Source organism: Globicephala melas, chromosome 1, assembly GCF_963455315.2.
Source record: "Globicephala melas chromosome 1, mGloMel1.2, whole genome shotgun sequence".
Classification (NCBI taxonomy): Eukaryota; Metazoa; Chordata; class Mammalia; order Artiodactyla; family Delphinidae; genus Globicephala; species Globicephala melas.
In genome coordinates, this window is record NC_083314.1 from 108,112,723 (window position 1) to 108,130,246 (window position 17,524).

At 37.6% G+C, this 17,524-nt stretch overlaps 1 protein-coding gene across 12 annotated transcripts in view; it reads left to right on the plus strand.

Annotated features, from left to right (window-relative positions):
- Positions 1 to 8,989: 8,989 nt before the first annotated feature.
- ZNF644 (zinc finger protein 644) overlaps positions 8,990 to 17,524 on the plus strand; it is a 112,568-nt gene continuing 104,033 nt past the window's right edge. For 4 of the 12 annotated variants that reach the window (XM_060302932.1, XM_070044445.1, XM_070044463.1 and 1 more), the window contains exons 1-2: positions 9,210 to 9,260; positions 10,052 to 10,656. The gene's annotated coding sequence lies outside the window, so the exon portion shown is untranslated. The other 8 variants (XM_030868630.2, XM_060302958.1, XM_030868629.2 and 5 more) reach the window with 7 other exon arrangements.

Consider the following 17,524-nt stretch of genomic DNA (forward strand, 5'->3'; position numbering starts at 1 on the left):
CTACGCACAAGCCGCCTGACTACCTCCTTCAGATCACTTTGTGCAGAAAGAAAGACTGCTGCCAATTTTATGGAGAAAACGGACAGCACCTCAGCAAAAGAAATAATCTCATCTGCCTGACACCCCGTGTAGAAACCTGTCAAATAGAAGTGTTACCTCTCCTTGTCCAAGTCTAATCTTAGTAGCCTACTATTCTACCCCTTCAAGGAGCTCACTCTTTCCATTATCGCTCTCTTTTAAAATTTTTTAAAAGAGTTTTATTGAAGCTCTTTATTGAAACTCTTTCATTGAAACAAACCGTGTATATTTAAAGTGTACAGTTTGATGAATTTTTACATATAGCTATACCTCAGAAGATACCATTACAATCAAGATAATGAACATACCTTCACCCCCAAACATATCTTTGTGCCCCTCTGTAACCCCTTACCCCCACTCCTGTCTCTTCTTCCTACTCCACAATAGGCAACCACTGATCTGTTTTTTTTGGGGGGGCCACTGTAGGTTAATTTGCATTTTCTAGAGTTTCATATAAAGAGAATCATACAGTAAGTATTCCTTTTGGGGGCTGGCCTTATATATTCATCTACTGATGGGCATTTGGAGTGTTTCCAGTTTTAGGCTGTTATAAATAAAGCTGCTATGAACGTTCTCGTACAAGTCTTTGTGTGGATGTATATTTCTTTTATATTGGGTAAATACCCAGAAGCGAAAGGGATAAATCATATTTTTTAACATTTTAAAGAAACCGCCAAGTTTTTTTCCAAGGTTGTTGTAGCATTTTACATTTCCACAAACAGTGTAGTAGAGTTCCAGTTTCTATACAACCTGCCAAGTGCTTGGCGTGGTCAGTCTTGCTAATTTTAGCCATTCTCACACGTGTGTAGTGATAGCTCACTGTGGTTTTAATTTGCATTTCCCTGATGGTTAATGAGCATTTTTCTGTGCTTATTTGACATCAGTATATCTTCTTTGGTGAAGTACTTGTTAATTATTTTGCCCAGTTTTAACCAGGTTATTTGTTTAATTATTGAGTTTTGAGAATTCTTTATATGGATATAAGTTCTTTATCAATTACATGATTTTCAGGTAATTTCTCCCGTCTGTGGGTTGTCTTTTCATTCTCTTAACAGAGTCTTTTGAAGAGTGAAAAAAAATTTAACTTTGATGAAGTCCATTTTATCAATTTTTTCTTTCATGAATCATGATTTTGGTGTCATATTCCAGAAAACTTTGCCCAACACTAGCTCACAAAGTTCTTCTCCGAAAAGGTTTTCAGATTATATTTTATATTATTTCTATGATTCGTCTTGAGTTAATTTTTATATATGGATCAAAGTTTGATTTTTTCCATATGGATAATCAATTTTTCCAGTATCATTTGTTGAAAAGACTACTCTTTCTCCACTGAATTACCTTTTCAACTTGGCCAAAAATTAATTGACCTTGCCTTTGTGGGTCTGTATCTTGGACCCTCTATTCTCTTCCATTGATCTATTTGTCTATTATTATGCCACAGTGTCTTGAGTACTATTTTCCATGACAGTTATGTCATAGACCACTTGCCAGCCTACAAATTGGTTTTCTTTGGATCAGGTTCCCATCCATGATGCAGTTAGCTGCAGCTGAGTGTTTGTGGGAGGAGACTTGCAAAGTACAAAGCAGGGCTGCTAAGGACCACCTCTTCATGCGGGCTGAGAGCAGGGCAGTTTTCTTTAACATATGTCGTGCTTATGCAGGCATCACGGTCTATCCTCAAAACCTTCCAGTCTCTCCCTGCATCCAGTTTTACTCCCTTCAGTAAATTTCTCACACTGTAGATCTTTCTAAAATGCAAATCTAATCATATAATTTCTTTTGAAAAAATCCATCAATGGCTTCCCATTGTCTTTAGGATAAAGTCCAAGTTCTTGTTCTTTGAGATCCAACTACTGCTTCCCCTTCCATTTTCAATACTTACTACTCCCCACTCTCCACTTGTGTGCTATATGATTTGCCATATGAATTACTTACAATTCTCCAAACATGCCACACACACTTGCTCTCCTTAGACTTTTTTCATGTTGCTCCCTCTGTATAGGATACTTTCCCTCAATTCCTTCCCCCCAGCTAGCTTTTATAAGTTTTTAGATCCCAGTTTAGATATAACATCAATTCAGTTCAATAAATATTTATTAAGCAACTAATATGACTTAAGAACTGTATTATGAGTAAGGAATATAATATGAACATCTAATACACCCTCATGTTCTATATAGCCTAGAGGAGGAGGTGGACATTAAGCAAGTAATTATAGTTAAATCCAAATCTACAATGATGTAGAAAATAACATATAGGAAAATCGTATTCCTGATAATGCAAAACCAACTATAATGATTCCAGCCATTAATCCTGTCCTCTGCCCAGTTCCCATTTTCCAATGCAGTGGGCTAAAGTTCTTGAGTTGGGATGGAGAGAGCCAAGGTGAAATGGAAGAAGTGGGATTCTGCATTCCCAGAATAATTCTGCATTATTCTCGCAACCCAATCTTCTTGGATTAGGCAGATGAAATGGATACCAAGTAACTGGACTTTGTGGTATGATCCTGGAATTCCCAGCTAGTCATAGGACCTAGAATCATTCCCAGCACGTTTAAGCTGGAACAGTCAAGTACCAGCAGATTGCTCCAAACTCTAAGCAGGAGACCAGGATAGAATCTGATTACACAGCCAGACCCCTGGAACTCTAGCAAGCAAACTATGTAGGCTTACTCCAGTCATTTCGTAAACCTCCTAATATGACCTTGTAATTTATGAAACTGAATTTTTGGGCCAGATTTGTTCAGTTGTAGTGGGGTTTACTATACACATAAGACCAGTATAACAAAGGGAAAACATGTGTACTAGATGTGAGTGTGAGGTAAGGGGGCGGGGGAAAGCCTCTCTGAGGGATACTTAACTGAAACTTGAAGAATGTGGCCCAGATGGAGTAGGAAGATGGCCCTAGGCAGAGAAAGCCTTCTCCAGGAAGCCTTCCTTGGTCCCCCAGACTAACTTAGGTCCTCCTCCTCCGTGTTTCCAAGGCCCTCCTCGTACTAACTCCTGTCTAGCGCTTATCACACACAGAACAATGGTCTTTTTCTTTCTTTATCTCCCTCCATTAGACTGTAAGCTCCTTGAGGGCAGGGACTTAATATTTAGGACCCAGGAGCCTATAAATGCCCTTTGTGTGAAGTAGGAATTCCAGAAAGACCCTCTCTGGGCAGAGAGATTGAAAAAGGTGAAACTCTGTGCAGAAGGATTAGACATAGGCTGACGCAGGCCCACAAATACAAGACTAGGGCCCTCAGTACTGCCTTAGTACCAACCAATGTGTATTCCAGATGCACATCATCAGCTATGACTATGGAGGTGCCTGGCCAAAAATGGTGGTGCCATGTGGAAGGCAGTCATTTCCAGCAGAAGGCTCACCAGTAGCTGCTGAAGATACTTCGTCATATCAGAGGAGTAATGAGGTAGCTGGTAGGACCTGTTTCTGAGTATACGTGAGACTCTTTCAAGGAACTTTGCAGGGGTTTTAAGGGTCCTGCAGTAAAAAGTGGTGACAGGCCCAGTGAAGGTTACTTCCGGGTTACTTTAGGAGGAAAGAATGCACTTGTGTATGAACTATATCCTCCAATGTTCTGTATCCCTTGGGAACTTCAGCCTGATCAGAGTATGAACTGAGGAGATTAAACTTTGACATAGTTTTTGAACTTAGACTGTGAGCTATGATATACTGGGGCAACAACTAAGTTTGTGAAAGTCGATTTACCAAAACAGAGTTAGGGGAATTTCTAAAAGTGTCAGGCAGTTATTCTAAGATATCACTCATTGAAAGGTGTGCCGTTGTTACATGTACCCCTCAGCAAGAAAAAAATGCCAGTTACAAACTATAATTTTTAAAACACGCCTCGGTTTCAGAGATGTTACAATCATTTTTTAAAAAGTGTTACAGAGCTGATGAAATATAGATTATAAACTGTTTCGTATTTTTGTGCTTCTAATATATTGCTATATATCTTTAAGGAAAATACCAGTTATTCCCTGTGAGAGCAAACTAAGGGTTCAAGTTCCCTTGACAGGTACATCTTCATGGCAGAGTACAGTTTGCTATCAAAGTTTCATAACACCATCTGTTAAGATCATTTTCATATAATTCCATGCTCATTGAACAAGTAATTGGTGTTCCTGGAACCCTTCTCTACAGGGGAAAGAATATGTTGACCAATCTGCCTGAGTATTCCATTATGCTTGGCAGTCACAACTTTTACTGTAAATTAATATATCACCATGTGATTTATACATTAGTCTTTTATATGTTTCATGCATCCAAGCTTGATCAATTCTAGTCTGATTCTCAACCTGCAAAGCTAAGAGCTAAACTCTAGAGGAAATGACTCCACAGCATTATCACCTCGTGAGGCATTAGTTGAACAATAAACTGACCTCTTTCTTTGTCAACTTTAAAATACAAATAGCACTTTGAGCATGTGACTTTTGATCTATTTAACCATAAAGTATTTGAGAGCTGAGTGTGTTCTATTTATATTCACATCTTCCACAGGGCCCAGTATAATGCTTGGAATATTATAGGTACCACATGAATATTAGAAGAGAGGATGGCTCTACATCTCAGGGCATCTTTCAGGTATGCCTGGAGACCACAGCCATTCTATGTTGAGGGTGAAGTATGGCACTCAGGAACGAATCTGAATGAGAATTTGTAAGAGAGATTTTAATGCCTTGCAATAAAAACAGAAATGGATAAGAAAAATAAAGATACTATCATGTTATATTTTTAGACCTGTATTTCTACTTTGAACTAAATGTTTCCTAAATCTATTTTTTACAGGTTGCAATCACCATTCTTTCCCTTCTTACAACATATTTAGAAAATTTAAGTGAATGATACATGATAGAGATTTTAATGTTCATTTTGAAGACATTTAATTTCATTTACAATTAAACTAGAAATATCAAAGTTCAATTTCTAATTATTGCCATGTGGCTAAAGGAACACATTGGTACAATTACATCTCCCAGTTATTGATTACAAAGGAAATCAATACATATAATGCAATACTTTGGCTTACTATTTTATGTTCATTTTCTTTAGTAAAACACATGGGATGGCTGAAATTACAGATGCCTTTTTTCCTTGGATGGATCTCAAGCAAATATTCTGGAACATCTGGAATCTTTCACTCTAGAAAAAATAAACAATAAAGACATTTCTCAAGTTTAATGTGGGTGAAAGTTTGATGAAGGCCTAGAGAGGGCTTTCTTCTAAGCAGGAGAAGGCTGGCTAGTTAGTTGCCAAGAATCCTTAAGCAGTGGCATCTACCTGTAGTATGAGATTAGTCTCTCAGCCTTGTAAGTCTAGTCAATTGATCTTGTCAGGTTTCCATGGCTGCTCAGACTGTTACTATTTCTCCTTCTTTTCATTTTTTCCTGAACTCACTGCAGTAGGCTGAGCCACTCCTCTGAGCTTGCTCTTACCAAGGTCACCAATGATCTTGCACACCCAGTGCACTCCGCTTACTTATATAACCTCTCTGCTGCATTTACTCAGGATGTGCAGAGACCCTGCTTTGTGCTCACCAGTCCCATTTCCTTTTCCTCCAGGGCCTACAGCCCAACTACATTTCCCAGCCTTTGCCTGCAGTTAAGTGGAGCCACGTGACTAGATGCTGACTAATAGAAAGTGAGAAGTGATGTGTGCCACTTCTGGGCTTGGCCACTTCCACTTACTGCACTCACGATTCTCCATGTGTGCTGTCTCTCTTTCCAGGGGATCCAATAGAAGACACTAAGACCTTAGGGGATGGCAAAGCCAGATGACAGAAGGACCCTAGGTACTTGAGTAACTGCTTTGAGGCTTCCCTTCCCCTTCCCACTAACTTCAGTGGAGTGTGATGTGAATAAGAAGTGAAATTTTACTGTGTTAATCCATTGATATTTGAAGTTATTTGTCATAGTAGTTAAGCTGTTACCAATACTTCCTTGGCTTCTGTGAGGCTGCACTCTTGCCTAAATCTTCTCATAACCCTCTGTTCCTCCATTTTTTAATTTTCTTGGCTGGCTCTACTCATTCCTTAAATATTTTTTTTTTATCTGTTTCCCTAGCCCACCGTTTCCTTTCTTTACATATGTTCTGTGAACAAGTCTATACTCATGTTCTACTTCTGATATGCTAATGAGTTAGAGTAGTAAATGTGTTCCTAAATATTGGATATAATTTTTACTAAATATGTGTATATGAAACTTATTTTGTATCATGTTTTATGAAATTTTGTTTCAATGATTTTGAAATCGTTATTATCTATTTCCTCATCTCCCCCATTCCCTGGTAAATTGAGAGTTGATTATATCCTTTTGTGTAGTTCTTTTATTGGACTATAAAAGCTCCTCATCTACTCAACTAATATTTATTGAATATGTTCAAGGAACTGTCTTATTCTTTTTTTTTTTTTTGCTGACAGTGCCTAGTACAGTGCCTTGCATGGTATAGGCAATTGGTGAATGTTGGTTGAATTGAACAAAATTATTTACTGCATACTTTACATGTAAAAGTCTCTGTGCTGGGGTTACTGTGAGACAAAAATAAATATAAGGCTTGATCTCTGTTTACTCTCTTCACCTCTCTCTATGCCAAACATCCTCTGACCTCCACCCTAATTAACACACGTCATAATATTTGAAATTCCACAAATGAGACTGTCTTAACAATTTTGGTACTCAGAGGTGGGTCCTCTTCGGGTGAGGCCCTAAGATAAATCCAAACTTGGACTTGACTTTATTACTAGGATAGTAGCTTTTTATTTTAATTGAAGTATAGTTGATTTACAATGCTGTGTTAATTTCTGCTGTAACTAGGATAGTAGATTAATCAATGTTTCTTTTTCTTCTTTTTGCCTGCAATTCAGAAGTATTGGAATGTGGAGAATTAACCATTTTTATCCAACATGAAATTGCATTTTCTTTTTGATTAGGTCATTTGAGACCACAGCTTACTTTGTATCTTTTATTGGGTAACCCCATTCACTGGAAAAACTAATAGATTCATATACTTTGCTAATAATGTCAAGTTTTAACACTTTAACAATAGCCAGTCTGGCTTTTCCTTTCTTTCCTTTTTGTTTTCAAAGATTCTTCCCCAGGTCAGAGCATTCTTTTATTACAGTGAGTAGATGTGCTTTGTGAATTTTCTCCAGGGGTCAAACTGTTTTCCACATCTTGATTTTCATTCTCAACTGCATTTTCCTTTTAATGTCTTTAAATATTTTGGCCTTGAGCCACATAATCTGTCTTTGGATTTTTCTAGTTGCCTGCATTTTTTTTTTTTGCATTACCTTATTCAAGATTTCTGCCCTTTTCAAGTTTTCTCCCTCATAGAAGGTTTTTTGACATCTATTTTGTTTATAAAGAATTTCATCAACCATTACTACTTTTACTATTACAATTATTACCATTATTTATACTACTATTTCTATAGTATTACAGTTTAGTTGCTTAATTCTTGTATAAACAAACAATTTCATTAGTGAGACAAGTTCCTGATCATGGTTGAGTTCTATTTGCTGGTGGTGTGATCTGATGCACATCAGTCAGTCAGTGGTGTACACTCACAACAGAGTTTTTGTTTTTGTTGGTAACTGCTTTTGTAGTGATATGTTATAAGAACATTATAATTTTATTTATTGTAAGTCCAATAGTAAACTGAGAATGTCCAATTTTAATGGATTCTACAGATGAAATAACCCAAAAGACAACCCCCCCAAATTAGCTGAAAATTTATATACATTTGATTGTTTACCCATTTGTGTAAATAAAGAAGAAAATTTTGTATTTTGAAAGAGTCCAAAGAGCTGTGTGACGTTGAGAAGATTACCTAACCTCTCTTTGCCTCATTAGGTTTTAGGTTTTAATGAAATTGAATGAATTAGAACAATGCTTGGTAAATAGTAAGCACTCAAAAGTGTTAGCTATTATTATTAACTAATTCAGCAAGTATAAATACCTGTTGTTTGGAATCTATGTTTGCTGATAATGATGATGAAGTCACCATCCTATAGAAAAGGGAGTGTTTCTCATTCTTGTTAAATACGTGCAATTACAGTGTATTCCTCTGAATGCCAATGACATCTTGAGGGTGTGGAAAAGCAGAGTTTTACGATAGCTGCTAAACTAACTAATGAAAACTTTTTTTTTTTTTGAGAACCCAGAGATTCAGAACAGCCAAAGAACTTATTAAGGCAGGAGTAGTAGATTCCTCAGGAAATTTTGATTCATGTCAGACATGTTAGCAACTTTTATGCTTGCTCAGTTCAAAAGCAACGAGAATAGCTCCTAATCAATGTTTCTCAAAGTGTGGTCTGTGAAACTCTGTCCTCAGACTCTGAGGTGGATACTTGTTTAAAAAGTTTTCTAGAACTCTCTCGGGACCTACTAATTCTTTGAAGGGTAACCAGCATACCGGGTGCTTCTTACATAACTTTAATTCGGAGACCCACAACACATTCAGTAATGCAGGGAGAAAGTATGTTCACAGAATCAAATTGGACCAAACCCAGGGAACCTTTTAGGGTAGGCTTTTCCGTTAACTGAGATGCTACACTTGATGCTCTGCTTGTCCATCAAGCATCTCCCAACAATTGGTCCCCTTAAGATCCAGAAACCTTCTTCTGCCATTACTCTACAGTTGTGACCAGCAATGTCGAGTCCTTTAGCTGTTTTCCTCAACAGTAGAAAGAAAAGGAACTGTGGCCCTCTCGTGATTGTGGAAATCAAATATGGGTCTGTTCCACCTTAAAGGGCCTAGACTTGCCTAAGTGTTTGGGTCTTGCAGAGTTTGGGCACCACCATATTTGGAGCGTGCCTACTTTGGGGCGGGAACCTCCTTGAGAGTGATTAGGTCAGCGCTGGGGGAGGTGACCTTGTTGGGTTTCTGGCACCCGAGAACAGTGGTGCACTGTTTCTGCTGCACCCTTTGGTGTAATTGGCCCAGACGCTCCACCAGCGCGAAGCCGCCGGAGAGCTCCTCGCTGGCCGCCCCCGCGGCCCGCAGCTCGGTAAGAGGCGGGAAAGCAGCGCGCCTGCGCCGTGGGAACCGGGGCCGAAGGCGAAAAGCGGGGAGCGGAGGGGGGCCGTTGGAGCCGAGTAGCGTACAGAGCGGCGTGTGACGCGGGGACGCCGCGCGCTCCCAACGTCGCCCCGGTTTGACGCACACGGCACCAAACTGTGAGTTTCAGGGGTTATTTGGTCGGATTCGCCGGGACCTGTGTGGGTTTCGGGCCTCTGGGTTGTGGCGGCGGCGGGACTGAGGGTGGCGGAGGAACTTTGGGGACCCGGCCTTCGGCGCTCGGGCCCGGGGAGCTACGCCCTAGGCTGGGTCCCAACCATCCAAAAGGACGCATTTTGCCGCACAGGCTAAGATGGCGGCGGCGGCCGAGGAGGCGGAGTTGGTGCTACACAAGGAGTCCGGGACCCGGGTTCGGGGAGGCGGCGGCCGCGGCGGCCGCGGGGGGCGGCGGTGCCTGAGGTGAGCGGCGGCCGCCGCCGCGGGGCGGGACTCGGCGGAGGTGGGGAGGGGGGGACTTTTCCACGGCGGCGTCGGAGGATCCGGTAGCGGACACAAAGGGGCTGAGCTGGGCACTAGACTTGGGGGTTTTGTTTAGTCACATGAAGCTGAGCAGCCAGTGAGCAGTAGGGGGAAGGGGCCGAGATCAGGCGGCTTGGGGAGCCTTGCGGTCGCCATTGCAATGCACTGAGTAACGGGGCGGTCCGAGAGCAGCCACCAACCCCTCTCTTTGGGGCTGCTCTGCCTCGGCCAGAAGCGTAGGCTCTGGCGTTAACTGTACACACCCCTCCCCTAACGTGGGACCAGGACCGCAGAGCCCTCCCCTCCCCCTGTTTTGCAAGATCTTATGCCGATAGGTGCCTGGGAAGTAACAGCAAGAGGTAAATCGCTCAAAGTGTTTGGGTTGCCAGGGGCTTGGTGGGTGTCCAGCTAAAGCTTTTTGCTTCTCCAGGTCTGATTCCCTGGCCTTTGTGTCCCTGGGAGCTTAATCTCTGCCAGAGGAAAGCAGGTGTGCTCCACTCCTCCCGTGAACCTGAAGATGAGTTGTCCCAGACCCTTCTCAGTGATTGGAAACTTAGGTGGTGGAACTAACGGTTTCTTGTTACGAGACTTCCACAGACGACTCTCGTGTTGGGATCCATCCATGGTTTAGCAACATTAGTGGAAAACTTTTCTTGAACTGTTTTAAGTAATATTGACATAAATTTAGTTGTTATAAAACTTTTATGTTTAGACTTCATATTTTGTGTGGTCATTAAGAAGTACTCAACGAGGAGAGAAACACAATTGAGAGCCTGAATGATGGTCCTGTTTTGTATACAAGTTAATAAATTCAACAGAAATAACCAAAACACCATCATCTATTCTGGCCAGTCCTAACTAATGCCAGGCTTGTTGCATCTGGATGATAGATTAGATTTGCCTTAATAATATATTGCCTCTCTGCAGTAGTTTAGTTACATAGTTTTGGTCCCACAAGAAAAAGAGCATTTCAAAAAATAGACAACTCAAATTGCTCAAAGAAAGGAAACCTGCTGTTTGCCTTCAGTCATATGTGTAAGTATCCAGGGAACTAGATGGCAGCAATATTACATCGATAGGTTTTTGTAAGAAAAAATTATAAAGAAGTTACAGTTTAGTTTAGACATTTTAATAGGTGAAACACGAAGGCTTGACTAGTATTAATGCAGTGATATGTATGTTGCTGTTAAAATCATGGTGGTGTAAGTTTTAGAATTTCTAACAGTTTAAACTTATACTGCACTTACATCTACATCGTACTTGGTATATTTGTAATATTTGAAGTACAAAATTTGGAAACAACTAATGTTTTGGCTAGGTCACATTAACAAATTAAATTACTTGAAGGGATATTTAAGCACATTTATATAAGTAGCTTTAGATCCCTGTTCAAATCGAATTTGAACTTTTCAACATTACTTAAAACTTTCATTTTCCTTGTTTTTTCCCAGATTTATGTTTCCCCTCTTTTACGTTTTCTCCTTCTAATAGAGAACACTCTTGTATTAATGAATAGGAGATATATTAATATCAGAAATATTATTATTGAATCATATAGTTTTAGTGTAGAAGGAATCTTAGAGAACAACTAGTATTACTCTCTCTTTTTCAATATAGTAAGGGCCAGAGATGATTAAGTTAATGGCATGATGGAAAATTGTCTCTCAACTTATACCCCATTGGTCTTTTCATTGGTCACATTGCTGGGATAAGGAGGTGACTATCTGCAACTAATAATGGTTATAAAACAAAACAAGGGAGTATGCTTGAGAGTACTTGTTACTCAGATACTATTATATTAATGAGAAATTCTGTGACAATAAAACTTTTATTTAACTTGATATGGTAACTTAGTTTTTAAAGTGACTTCCAAAGGGAAACAAAATCAGTTACAAAATCCAGACATTTCAGATAATTTCAAAGCAATGTTGCTTTTGAATTCTGAGGTTTCCAAAACAATCGACTCAGAGATTTGAAAAACAAAACAGAACAGGTAGCTTGATAAACTTCTTGGAAAGTTTGAAGTAATTGCCATTTCTACTAGTTATTAGGTAGGAAATGAGATAGAGGCTTGAAACAGTGATGCTAGTGCATTTCATTTTGTAATAGTGTTTTAGTTGGAAAAATGGACATACCACTTTGCCTCCTGTTAAAAACAACTTGTTAAGACTAACTAGTACTACTGCTGAGTAGTAAATCTGTAACATCTGTTAGGAAATTCAACAAGTAGTAAAATCATTTATGATGGGATCCCACAGTTACCTTTAACTTCTTTAGATATCACGTTTAAAAAAAACAGGTAATTTGTCTTTAGGTTTTAAAGTTTTTATGGGTCTTTTAAGGTGCACTTAAATTATTGATTTTTCTAGGAAAGTTGATATATTTCTTAATTTTCAACACTATGTGAGTAGATTTAATTATACTTTGGTTTTGTGATAATTGAGATTACTCCTGGATTCTCTGTATCAATAATTATGAAGTGAGTCTGTCACCTGCAGACCTTAAACCTTTTGCAGGTTTAATTTGTCATTCAAGTTATAAAAGAGGGAGAAGTTTGTTGTGGTTGAATTGAGACTGTATTGGGTAACAGGAGGAGAAAAGAAAGACTCAAGGACAGTTACTTGAAGTGGTGGGGTTACCTGCAATTTAAAAAATTTAAAGAAATTGGTTGTTAGAAAAGATCAGGTTCATCTTTCTCTCACCCCAAATATATTACTAGTGTTTAGGGTTACTTACTTTAGGGTTACTTACTTCTCAGAATGTGATTCTAAAGGAAAGCAGGGGATCTTACTCTTGTGGGAATGCTTTTCTCATGACTGCTTTTTCAGACATATATTAAGGCAACTATAGCTTGCACCGAATGCAGAAATTGGAATGTTGAATTATCCAGCCCTAATTTTTAAAGAACACTAGTTTTAGCAGTTCTTTTTTAATGTTTAAAAATTTTTTAAATTGATAGTCTGTAAAATAAAACATGAGAATAAAGGATGGATACTATAATTTTTGGATAGATATTCAAATAAGCTCTAATTTTTTTACATTTATTTGTTATTAATCCATCTGGTATAGAGAATGTCTGCTTTGTAGATAGAGAATCTGTAAATATTGAACAGAATTGTGTAGCACTGACTGAAGCAGTTTTAGAAGTGTTGTCTTTTAATTCAGGTTTATTAGGAGGGAATAGCTGCTTTTAATAGTGCAACCCATTTATATCATTGAATTTTGAGAAAACTGAGAATAATCAAACTGATTCTAGCACTAGCTCACCCTGCTGGTTGGCTAAAGTATTTCTCTTCTTTCCTCTCTTAAAACAAAACAAAACTAAACTAAACTAAACTAAAACACCAAACATAAAGATCACTTGAGACCTAGAAGGTAGAACACCAAGTTCAATTCGTGGTCTTTCTTCAGATAGCTGGAGTCTCCATGAAAAAGGTGTATTATTATTCTCTCTAGGGCCTCAGTTGCTGTACTGTTTAATTTTTTCTTAGATCTGCTGAATTTGAACTGTGAAGTTACTATCCTCTCTGAATTTACTGGGAACTCTTATGTGATTAGGAGGAGTTAGTATGTTTTTGTTCCTTTAAATTCAAGATAAAAGATCCTTTGACTACTGAGAGATGTTAGCAGTCCTGTGAGATAAACTTTCCAGGAGGAGAAAATCGAGGATTTCAAGAGGAGGAAGAGGAGAAAAATGCTAGGGTAGCAGCAACAGCAGTGCATACTTCTCTTGGATGAAGGAAAGCGAGACTGTATTAAGATAAGCGTTTCTAAGAGATTTCCCTTGTACCTCTACTAACGGTTGCCCTAACTCCTCTTCTGTCTGTAAGCTGTAGCCTTCCCATTTCATTTGGGATTCTTGGAACTGTGATTTTGTAGGTAGCTTTGTTTAAAGTATGGATTGAGTGATTTGTTTCTTGAAATATGATTCTGTTAGTCTAAACTGTGATAGAAGTGAAGTTGGTTAGAGTGATAATGTTTTAGGTATTAAGCTTTTTAGAATGTATATCATTCATTGAAATTGAAAATACAGTTTTGTTTAATTGAAATATAGTTGATATACAATATTATTTTAGTTTCAGGTGTACAACTTAGTGATCAACATTTAAATACATATGGAATGATCACCAGGATAAGTCTAGTAACCATCAGACCCCATACAGAGTTATTATAATATTATTGACCATATTTCTTATGCTGTATATTATATTACCTCCCCATGACTTACTTATTTTAAAATTGGAAGTCTGTACCTCTTAATTCCTTTCACCTATTTTGCCCATGCCCCTCCCCATTCTGGCAACCACCCCGTTTGTTCTCTGTATCTATGGGAAAATACAGCTTTTAAAAGACTTTGTACAAAGTCAGGAAACTAAATATGTTGTGAGTCAAAAGGACAATTTCAAATTAAAAAGCCCCTAATAAAGTGTTGGGATTAAAGTTCAGTTTACAAACCATATTTACCTGTATTATATCAGTTATTTATCTAATATTTATGAAGGTTGAACATTTTTATCCTTTCTTCCAGAGTATTTATCCTTTTACTTGAAAGCATAATATCTTTTCATCAGTTTCTTGAGGAAGATGTCAAACATAACTAGTATTTTCAAAACACCAATTACTGGGGAGGGGGATGGTTCCTAATTATTGTTGAATAGTTTGTGCAGGATGGGAGGATAAGGTTTAAAAAGTGTAAGCCTTGAAGTAAAACTGGTGGGGTTAAGATCTAGCTGTGTGAGCACTAGGCAAGTAGATTTAACAATAAGAAATCTTCATAGAGATTTAGGTTTATATTACATAATTCATGTAGTAAAGTCCTTAGCTTTCTGATATGTAATGAATGCTGAGTAAATGTTAGCTGTTAGAATAATAGTTATTATTATTATCATCATTGTTTGATTGTGTTTCCTACAGTAACGTGAAATTTTCACCTGTGAGTGATCTGAAGTTGTATACTTTTTCTAACGTTCCATTTTGAGGCCCATATCTACAAAGGAAGTAAGAGACAGTCATCAGAGTGTGGCATCTCCAGTTCTAGCAGCTAAAGCTATAACCAGGGTCAATATTTCGGGAACACATTCTCTTTTATGGCTGTCAGCTAATGATGATGATGATAATAATACATTGGGAGTGAGCGCATTTGAGTGAAGGGCTTTCCCAACCCGTGGGTTGGTTTGCTTCGTTACAACATCCTCAGTTTCTTCACTCGCCTTTAAATTCTTGACCATGAGGATGGTGGTGACCATTAGTAGAGAGAAGCGGGTGAGTGGCTATGTGTATTTGTATATAAAGTACACAGAAACCCCAGATGAGAGTGAGGAGTGGCTTCAGCAGAAGCTAGATTGAGGAGAAGAATGTTATCGTTTCATTACTTAGTCTGAGTCAGGGGAATTTCCTCAAACAGCATTTCCTTTTGCTGTTTTCCTCTCTACACTTCTCTTTGTTTTGTATATATCTGTGCTGGTATAGTCTTAAACTTATTTCCCACTTTAAGTTTTTCTTGTACCACCTACCTTCCCCACCACAAACACAAATTTTAAACTTTAAAAGAAACTGTAAAAGGCAGTTAGTACTTTTAAGTTCACATGAGGAGGGGGTGTGAGTATGAAATATTAGAAGTTTAATATTTGTTGAAAAAATATTTTCAATTGTTTGGAAAAGGAAGTGGGAGGAAGTCACCGATAATCTTTTCACCATTATATAATCATTAGTATTAAAGGAAAGGGAGATGAGACTGACATTAATTAAGCATCTAGTATGTATTCCTTATAATTATGCTGTGATATATATATATTCCCATTTCATATGCAGGAAAACAAACTCACACTTGGGTCACGTAGGTAGTAAATAGTAGAGCAGCCAAGTTTCAACCTAGGCATATCTTGATTCTACAGATGAGACCTTTCTATTCTGCCTTCCTAGCCTTTCTTTCTGTATATCTACGTTTTTACCTTATACAGTTGTAAGTTTTGTCTCCTCCTTATGAAACGTAACATTATAGAAGCGTTTTTCTGCATACCCTTATTTCAAGTGGTGTCTTATTGCCCGCATTGTTTATTCATACCACCATATAAAGGTTCTTTGTCTTGGCTGCTGGACATTGATACAGTGATATTGGTCAAAATAGAAGCTGCTTATTTCTTTACTCAGTGACTAAGATGAAAAATAATTAATTAGAAAAAATAATATTTTAAAGTATTAAAATACTCATTTTAATAATAAAAGTATTAATAAGAACTAATACTCTCTGGGATTAGAAATTCTATGAGTTTAATACTACTATCTATCCTTTCTGGTGAGACATTTAACTCAAAATGGATATATGTAAAATGTAGGTGACATTTTCAGTTTATAGCCATATGAAAACAGAAGTTTTAAAATATTTTTACGCTTTGAAATGTCTTAAGCTTCCTTGTTAAAAACCTTTAAAGTTGATATTAAAATTAAATAGGTACTTAAATCAACTGTTTAGTTATTATTAATAATTCTTAATGTAATAATCTTTAATATATAAAAAGAGAAAAGCTTAATATTGAATTTCTTACACTCGTATTGGGTGGAGGCCATATATTAAAAGATAATTTGTGGGACATTTATAAATCGCTTGTATAGGTCAGCACTGCCGAGTAGGAATATGTTGAGCCACAATGTGATTTAAATATTTTCATAGGCACATTAAAAAATAAAAAGAAATAAGTAAAATTAATATTAACTTCATTTTATTTAACCTGGTATATCCAAAATATTATCATTTCAACATGTACACATTGAGATACTTGCCATTCTTTTTTTCACACCAAGTCTTCAAAATCCAGTGTGTATTACATACTTAAAGCGTGTCTCAGTTCAGACTAGCCAGACTTCAAGCGCTCATTAATCACAGATTGGACAGTGCAGATATAGACAGTAAGTTCTATACAAGTATGGAGAAAGGGTAAAGTAGAAATTGAACTGAGTCTTAAAGGATAGTTGAGAAAATAGTATGCTGGGGAAGAACATTCCCAGAAAGAAGTGATGGGAATTAAAGTAGGAGACATTATTAGAAACCAGATAATAGAGTGGCTTGAATCCAGCTTAGGGAATTTGGTTTCTACGTGTGTGTGTGTGTGTGTGTGTGTGTGTGTGTGTGTGTGTGTTGGATAAATGCTGGAGGGTACCTAATCCACGTCTTGCACATGAGCACTTGATGAATATTGAATTAACATTTAAGTGAATTAATATGAGGCAGAATAAGAAAAATGCTGGCAGAATACTAACAAAGCCTTGTGGGTCTTATAAGGGGAAAGAGTTGCGTTTAGGGAATATTGGTGTTCTGTGATTAGAAATATGATAGAGAATGATGAAAAAGGATGAGAATTGAGAAAAGCTTTTTAGATTTTACCATTATTGGTGACTTGTTGTTAAATGTTTTATTTATATATAATTTACATATATTGAAGTGCACAACGTTTATATGAGTACAACTCAGTGAAATGCCACAAATAAATATACCCAGGTAACTTCAACCCAGATCAAGATACATAACATTTTCTTCACTGAAAAAGGTGCCTTGTGCCCCTTCTTATTAATTCTTTCTCAAAGAAGTAAGCATATTCTGATCTCCATCATCTTAAATAGTTTTGGCTTATTCTTGAACTTGCTTATGGCATATTTGCCCTTTCCAAGGGTAGTGAGAGTTGATGCCTGAATCTGTCTCTTTCTTTTCTATCATTGGCATTGTTGGATGAATTTGGAGGTAAATCAGATGATAAGTAGTTGGTACTGTGGCCCTGCCTTTTTTTTCCAGTGTGATATATACCAACATCAGAGAGATTTCTTAGTTTTCATTAATAGTAACTTTTTAGAGGTTAGTTTTAATGACCAGAAAATTTGTTTAGAATGCAGGGGTTTGAATTGCTTCCAT